This window comes from Eulemur rufifrons, chromosome 30 (genome assembly GCF_041146395.1).
Source record: "Eulemur rufifrons isolate Redbay chromosome 30, OSU_ERuf_1, whole genome shotgun sequence".
Lineage (NCBI taxonomy): Eukaryota > Metazoa > Chordata > Mammalia > Primates > Lemuridae > Eulemur > Eulemur rufifrons.
The window spans coordinates 16,547,172-16,556,093 of record NC_091012.1 but is presented as its reverse complement, the minus strand read 5'-3'; the positions used below and the strand labels follow the sequence as shown (position 1 = coordinate 16,556,093).

General features: G+C 39.9%; 1 pseudogene; it reads right to left on the bottom strand.

The window, feature by feature from the left end:
* Positions 1-1,241: 1,241 nt before the first annotated feature.
* On the bottom strand, positions 1,242-8,492 carry LOC138378795 (transcription initiation factor TFIID subunit 10 pseudogene; annotated as a pseudogene).
* Positions 8,493-8,922: the final 430 nt, after the last annotated feature.

Genomic DNA, 8,922 nt, shown 5'->3' with positions numbered 1-8,922 from the left:
TAATTTTCTGCAAAATTTATAATTTAAATCACCTCACAAGATGAATGTCATAAAGTAAAATCTAAAATGTTAGTTTTACTTTTTGATTTAACAGATATTCTATTATACACAGGCCAGGTGCAGTGGCTCACACCTGTACTCCCAGCACTTTGCTAAGGAGGCCGAGGCAGCAGAATCACTTGAGGCCAGGAGTTTGGGACCAGCCTGAACAACAGGGAGTCCCCATCCCTACAAAAAATCAGAAAAATTAGCCAGGCATGCCTGTAGTCCCAGCTACTTGGGAGGCTGATGCAGGAGGATTGCTCAAGCCCAGGAATTTGAAGTTGCAATGAGCTATGATGACACCACTACACTCTAGCCTGGGTCACACAGAGGAAGATCCTGTTTTAAAATAAATAAGAAATAAATGAAAGTCTATTACATACAAATGAAAGAATCCCCATGTAGAAAAGAGCAAAACAAATTAGGCCAGATGAGAAATTTAGCTAATCAAAAAGTAAACCTGTTGCATATTGGAACCACTACCCAGTAGTATCTTCTAATTCTACATTGACACACAGCTTACTTTAATTACCAGTATCTACCAGCGGACAGCTCTTAAGAACCAGTCTCTTGTCAGGCACCAATCCCTAGATGCATCTGAATCCCTGGAAGCATCCTCATTGGTGATGTACTAATATGTCACTGAAAAATAAATTGGCCTTTACATAACTGGAAAGTAACCTGGCTGACATTGAAATCTTAAAATGAGTGTGCTAACTGCATTGAACATGGTACCTACAGAACACAAAATAATTTTGTTGTACCAAAGGTCAGAAGAGTAAATGCTCCAAGAGGGACTTTGGCTGCACTTTGTTTCCCACACTGCCTCCTCCTCTGAGGCTGGATGGCATTTTAGGCACACATTTCTCACCACTGAAGAGACAGGGGGATGGGATAGTTTCCTTCTGCTTCCACACACTCTACATGAGAGAAGCTCATGGCTCTGCAAGAAATGGAGAAATACAGCGATCCTAACCAGAAATGATTGGTTCAAGACAGGCAAAGTACACACAAACTATGGAAATGCAGTATAGGCAGACACCCAATTTCTTCATTTCTGAAGGATAGGGAAAAAAAAGAAACCCCTATTTTTTATTGTGCTGCATTCCTTTTTTTTTTTTTTTGTCACAATCCAGTTTATTATGAAAACAGGCTGGTGTGGGGACATGGGATAGACAAGCACAATTAGGTCAGGTGGCTCAGGTGAAGTAGTGGGGCTTCTTCGCATAGATGCCATACTCGCTGAGGGCAGGGCCAGGTCCTCTGCGGTTAGAGTGGACTTGCGGTCCTTGCTCTTGCTCCGGGAGCTGCCGGAGGCTGTGCCCTTTATTTTGCAGTGCTGTAGGGCATCGTTGGCAATATCTGGGATGAATTTCTGGGCAGCTAGGGAGATGAGCCGAATTATGTGTGGGTCTGAGGCCTCAAAGCCAGCAGGGTTCAGGTAGTAACCAGTCACTGCATCAGGGACCCTGGGTGAGTAATCCTCCCGCTGCATTAAGAAGTCCAGCAGAGGCGGGCTGGACACCGCAGGCTTCGTGTCTCGGCCGCCACGCTCCGCAGTAGGTAAACCGCGCGCTGCCCGCCCACACCTGAGCCGCCCCGCTGGGCTGGTCCCGCCCGCGAAGCCAAGGACCTGGTGTCCCCAGCCGTGGCTCCAGCCCCGGGTCCCCCTGCTGGCCCTGCGGGGCTGGTCTTGTTCTCTGCAGCGGGGCGGCACCAGTGGGCGGCGCTGTGGGAGCCGGGACCAGGGTCTCTGGGCCTGGGGACAAAGTGGAGGAGGCTGGAGCCAGTTTGGTCTGTGTTAGAGCCGCTGCAGCTCCTATGACCCCTGGGAGAGGCCGACTTCTAATATTCTTATGTAATACAACCCTCACTTCTTGTATTCTTGCTGTTGAGATCAACTGAAAAACCTGGTTGTAGATGGCCTTTTAGCAAATAAACTAAGATTTAACATAACATTAAGGTAAATAGGCAGGAGTGCAGAACAATCCTAGGGTTCTGATTCTCATCCTAAAACAAGCAGGATTGGAAAATTGGCAGTAGTTTCACTTGCTGAGGCCAACCTCTGGGAAATACCTCAGCGCATGTTTATATTACATTAGGATGAAAAGGTTTCGAATAGCGTAAATTTCTGAGCAGGACAGATGTGGATGTCACAGGATCATCTGGTTAGATCACTGTATTAAAAGGGGCCAAAATCATAGTTCAATCCCCACATTTAAACAACTGAGTTTTTTTTCATTTGCTCAAATAAAAACCTAACTGCAGGCTAAATCCCATCGTTCATCTTTAAAGTGTGTTCTTTGGAGCAGGGCAAGAAGGGTAAAGAAATATGGAGAGATGGGGATAAATCTATGACCACTTCTAATTCATGGGGCCTATTGTGTTCATAAAGAGGTGGCAAATTGTATAAACAGAAAGTCTAGATGTTCTCAGTGAAACAGTGACAACTAGAGGCAAGTGTATCAAATGTCAAAATGACAGGTGAACAAATGAAAAGTTGAAAATTTTAAAGTAATTATGAGTTCTTCTAAGTACTTTTTATAAGGCATTCCATAAAACAGAAACAGTTTTTAGTCTTTTCTTGGAGGAAAAAAATATTGTCTTACCATCCATTTTAGATTTGCTCAGAAAAATTGCTCCTGCCCTTGGATAGTCAGCTGGATTTGATTCCAAAGTTAAATCTGTAGAGGAAAAAGACGTGATAATTTAGAAGAATGAAAAAGATGCTTTTAAAAACAGCTACACATTGTGATTACAGGCATAAGGGCTCATGCCTGTAATCCAGCACTTTTGGAGGCTGATACAAGAGAATCATCTGAGCCCATAAGTTCAAGGCTGCAGTGAGCTATGATTACAACACTGCACTCCAGCCTGGAAGATAGAGTGAGATTCTGTCTAAAAAATAGGTACACATTAATTTTAATCACTTTTAGCAGTCTTGAAAGAAGTGTGTAGTAATAAATATGAAGAAATATGTTGGCAACAATATAAAAATTCTACTGAGAAATGCACCATGGTTGAATCTTTCCATACATGTGGACTAAAACTAGGCTAGGCAACTTCTTTTTTTTTTAACTTGTACCTGAATAATCTGATGCAACCAGTAGATGAATCATCTACATGACCTCCTCCTTGTACTTATCAAATAGGAACACTATCACCCTCCTCTATGCTGATATGACGAGCACATTTCAGGATCAGTCTCAAGTAGCAAGTGATGCTGTGGCCAATTACTGTCAGACACCAGCTCAATATATCAAATATAGTAAAATAAACAGTGGTTTTTGGCAAGCATTCTTTAGATAATCAAAGGCTAATTTTAACTCCATTCAATAAATGAACTCATTTATTTATCTGTGATGTATCTGGGATATTCATCATGGCAGATTTAAGAGGGCTGCATAAAAAGTTTAATTTTCTAATCTACAGGAACACTGTCATAACAGAAAGTGAGGTTTTTCATTTTGCCCTCAATATCCAAAGCTAAACTCCCATGTTTTTCTTCCCACAGCATGGTTAATTTGGGGATTCATCAAAATTATCTTCTGGAGCAGGTCATAGAACAGCTTCTAAAAAATTTTGATCCTACCTATGCCTGCAGGTCACCAAAGTGGGATAATCTCCTATTTAAGTGAGACTACAAAACAGATTATTGAATTTCCATAAGACAAACTTTGCCATCATATGGGATAATAAAAGTTGTCATGAGAGGAAACAATAAACTAATTAATTAAGGTAAACATCCCTCAGAGGAAAAAGTCCATAAGACCCCTCACTAATGTTGAATACTGCTTTTCCTCTAAGATTCTACTAGTTGTAAGATCCATCTCAATTGCACAGATGTTAAAATGTAAAAATACATGTAACTTAGAATAAATGAAATGCATTATTAAAGGCTCACAGTGTTAAAATTATACAATTGTAAACTATCGAGAAATAATTTTCCTTGCAAAATATTAAAGGGAGAGGGCAGTAACCAAGAAATTAATCAAAGAACCAGTACATTTCAGAGAAAGAGATTGAGTTCAACATTGATTGCAGTATATCCCAATTAAATAGAAGCAGTTTCTGGGCCAACAGCTCGGCACCCATTTATGTAAAGGCTCATTGCATTTACTGACCTGCTCTGTCATCCCTATACTGCACATTGTATTAGTTTTATGGCCCATAACACAAATATTTTAAGTCTCTCAATTTTTTATCTGTCTCTGCATCAACTCTAAGTCTTGCCTTAACTTTTTTAATCCTCAATTTATTTTAGTGACTGTGACTCAGCTGTGACAATTCATATACTGTAGTATGCCTTTCTTCCTTCATATATTCCTTAAGAGCACTTAACTCCATTTCTTAGACTTTTAAGAACATTTCTGTGTTACTGGTACCTCTGTTTCATTTATTATCTAATGTTACTGTTTTAACCCTAAAGCTTAATTACTTTAGTACACTAAAAAAGGGTGAGAAAAAATGTAATATCCAAAGAGGCCCATATAAGTCATTCTATTAATTTTGTTCCTATATTCAATGTGTCTGGAAATTACATTCTTGATCTACCAAGTCTTATTTAAAATCTTGGAAACTCAATTTATACTTCTCAAAGCCTGTCTTCTCATATATAAAACAGGTATAATTTCTCCACTACCTAAATCAAAACATTGTGAGGAGTGAATGAAATGCAAGAGCAATATATATACTATATAATGCACAATAAACTAAAAAACAAAGGTTTCACTAACTCAAAAGCAAAAAGTAAATACTTGACATTCATTGGAAAACCCATACCAAAACAATATCTTGGGCAAATATTCACTTTGGCTACCTACTAAAGTTGAGAGAAAAACAGTCTCACACACACACACACACACACACACACACACACAAAAATTCCTTTCAGTGTTTTTTTTAAAATAAACAAACACATATTTCCCCTGCTTTCTTTCATGTAAGTTAATGTATGTTCTCCCTCTTGCTTTTACATATAACATCCTAGTGATGACTCCATAGCAGTAAAGAGAGATATTATTATTTTTATAGCTCATAGAACTCCTTTGTGTGGATGTACCAGTTTATTTCACAAGTCCATTGCTATACACTTAAGTACTTTCTAACAATGCAAGGCAGGCATGGTGGTTCATACCTGTAGTCCCATCATTTTTTGAGGCTGTAGAGGGAGGATTGCTTGAGGCTAGGAGTTCATGGCCAGGTGGAGAAAGATAGCAAAATCTATCTCTAAATTTTTTTTAAAAAATAGCTGGGTAAAATATTAATACGATGCATTCCTCAGCTTTTAAAGTTTTTTAAGAACCAAATTTGGCATATCTGCCACCTCCATGCCAGTCTGAGGACTTAGAACTTTTGTGTGGTTCAGTAGCTGTCTTACACAGTCATTTCAGATCTTTAAGTCCTTGTTTCTTCATCAGAAATATAGAGAGAATATACACAGGCTTTATTTGTATTTGGAAGGGCCAAATAAGGTGTACATGAAAATGTGTTATACATCCTAAAGAATGATGTAAAAAGACTATTTTGGACTCTCATCCTATGCTACCCATCTACTAACTGTTTTGTAAAATCACTCACAGGCTTATTTTAAACCACCAAGCAGAGCAAAAATTTTCACAAGTACTTACATGCTTTGTGTATAAAGGTACAATCAATTAATTCACATAATATATTTGTTCCTTCTTTTGCAGTTTTTGAATATTCTGAAAAGTGAGTACAGCACTTCCCAATTGCAAAGGCACATCCCTCATGTCATGAGGCTTAATTATTCTAACTTTTAAGCGAATTAAGAGTCTAACCATAGTTTCAGTAGAAGAGCTCTAAGGCTTTTCCTCTATAGCAATGAAGCCACTGGCATTTAAATGAAAAAGTAAGCCAGCCACATGTAAACATCTTTGTGATACAATGTTTTCTATTTCAAAGCACTTAGTTTTTATTCACAAACCACCTTGTTATCCTAAATTATTTTTACCTAGATTCATCTCTTTTCAAAATTCTAGAAGTAAAAACTCAAGTACACATTTGGGAATAACACTAATTGGGTGTCGGGCAGATGTGGGGGTGGGGAGGGGATGGGTGTATACCTATATAATGAGTGTGATGTGCACTGTCTGGGGAATGGACATGCTTGAAGCTCTGACTCAGCGGGGTGGGGGTGGCATGGGCAATATACATAACCTGAACTTTTGTACCCCCATAATATGCTGAAATTAAAAAAAAGTAAAAAAAACCCTCAAATATTTCTTCCTTTTCCCCCTCCCATCTCCCTCCTCCCAGTGGTTTATAGTCTTAAGAACTTTTACCTCAACATTCTTATCTTTGAACAGGATTCTACTGGAGGCCGGAGGAGGGGCGCCATGGAAACAGTCTTTTACATGCAGGGTCTGGCATTTTAACTCCCAAACCTTTACACCATCTCTCCTTTAGAGCAGGAAAATGAAGTCTTAAGTCACTGAAGATATATCTGTGTCAAAGTTAGAATTTTAAAGAAATCACAAATCCATGGGTAAATTACTTCATATTTTAAAAAAATTCTGCAGCTCTGGCAATAACATTTCACACTTTTCAGTTATTTTAAGCAGCCCCCAAATTTCTTTCTTTGTGTTTGAATTATAGTTGGAAGGAAAAAAAAAAAGCTTTCATCAAGGCAAGAGAAAACCTGTATTAAGAATACCATATAGAGTCTCCTATGGCAACTTCTATTTTAAATTTAAATAAGAAATCCTCAAATATTTGGGTGTGAACTATCCAGACTATCAGCTACCTTAATGAGTGGGAGGAAGGAACAATGAGGCCCTTCCCTGGCTCCTTCACTTAGGATGGGGAAGGATATAGAATGGGATGAATACTCCATAAGCGGGGGTAGTTGAATGTTCATTGAGAAATGGGAGAGAATATACCAAAAAGATTTATCAGTTCCTATGGGATGATGAAGAGAGCTACAGACCAAAGGAGGTGTGGGCTACAGGCTCCATGTGGGGTTGGGGGAAGGAACAAAAACAAATCAATGGAGAATGGATAATCCTTTCAAAAATGATGCTACAATAATCAGAAAACTGTATGCAAAGATATAAAAATAAATGCAAACTATATCATAGAGGTAAGCATAACATGTAAAATTTTGAAATTTTTAGATATATGAGGAAAGGGTATATGAGAAATTCTATACCTTCCACTCAATTTTGCTGTGAATCTAAAACCTCTCTAAAAATAAATGAGCAAAAGACTTGAATGACACTTCGTCAAAGAAGATATACTGATGGCAAAAGGCACGTGAAAAGATGCTGAGCATTACAAGGAATTGGGAAATGCCAATTCTGTTACAAGGTGATGTAGCTACAAGTAGGTAAAGTTAAATATCGGAAATACCACGTCCTGGTGAGTGTGTAGAGCTGAAACTTGTACATCGCAGGCAGCAATGCAGAGTGGTGCAGCCACTTTCAAAAAGTTTGACAGTTTCTTAGAAAGGTAAACATTCATTTACCAAATCAGTAATCCCAGCTAGGAATATACCCAAGTTAAAAAAAAATAAAATAAACAAGGAAACTGTGCTTACATTTGTAAAGTATGTAAATATTTATAGTGGCTTTATTCATAATTGCCTAAAACTGCAAACTGATTAAACCGAAGTCCTCAGTGGGTGGACGGATAAACAAACTGTGGCTCCTCCATCGACAGAATTACCTCTCGGCAGTAAAAAGGACCACACTGTTGATTAACGCAACAGAATGTATGAATTTCAGATGCTTATGCCCGCTGAAAGCAGCTGGACTCACAGACTTCATTCTGTGTGGTTTCAGTTACCTGACATTCTGGAAAAGGCCAAAAGACCTAGGACCACTGAGCAGGGAAGGGCCAAGGGTGGCACCCAGGTCACTGGGGGTGAAGGAGCTGCTCTGCGTTTGATTGTGATAGTGGTTACCCAATCCCCTGCATTGGTCAAATCTAGAACTATGCACCCAACAAGTGAATTTTACTGTATGGGAATTTAAAAATTAATAAATACAAATTTAACAGAGGGCAGGGGAACCCAGATCTCCCTGGTCACCTGTGCCCTAACCTTCACTCCTCTTCCGTGACGCCCAGGTTGTCTCCGAGGAAGCAGAGGGCTCCTAGGGCAACTGGAGCAGCCTTTCTGCAGGCTGAGAGTGACACCTCTGCATTCTTGAGTCGTGATGTGATTAGATGATGAGAACATTTTAGGAAGAAGAATATAGTGGTGATAAATTATGTGTCTTAGTGTCTGCACTCTGCTACAATTTGAAGAGGATTCAGAAAAGGCAGGGAAGTGAAGACCTCGCCTCCCTTGTCAGAGAATCACAGAACCTCGGGGATTTCATCAGCATCTGCTCTGGCTTCTCTCGGGTAAAGCTCCCCTTCTCCCAAGAGAGGGCCCACTTGGCTACTCCCTGCGTAGACAGCAGTCTGCCGAGGAGCCGCAGGTCCATGGTGTCTCTGTCCTTTGCCACTACCTACTGCTGGCTGGATCCCTGAAGGACTCTGGGCCTCATCTTCAGTTTAAAGAACCGATTTTGCAATTGGGTCTGGGAATCTTCCGGGGGTAGTGGAAAAGCCAGAGGTGTGTGTACAGAGCAGAGCATGTCGGGTAGGCCTGTCCAGTCCCACACGTGCTTCGCCAGAATAATTCAGGCTTCTCGGTTTTACTTGTGGGACTGCCAAGTGCACCACTTGCTAACAATATGACCTCAGTTTCCTTATTGTCACATGGTCACTCTAGCAGTACTTTCTTCAGAAGAGAGTTGTAAGGATAAGTGACATGTGCAGAGCACCTATCTCCAGCCAAGCCTAGAGTAGGAGTTTATAACATTCAGCAATTACATGTTTCCATTTGTGTTTAGTGCTCTGCACATTTTATCT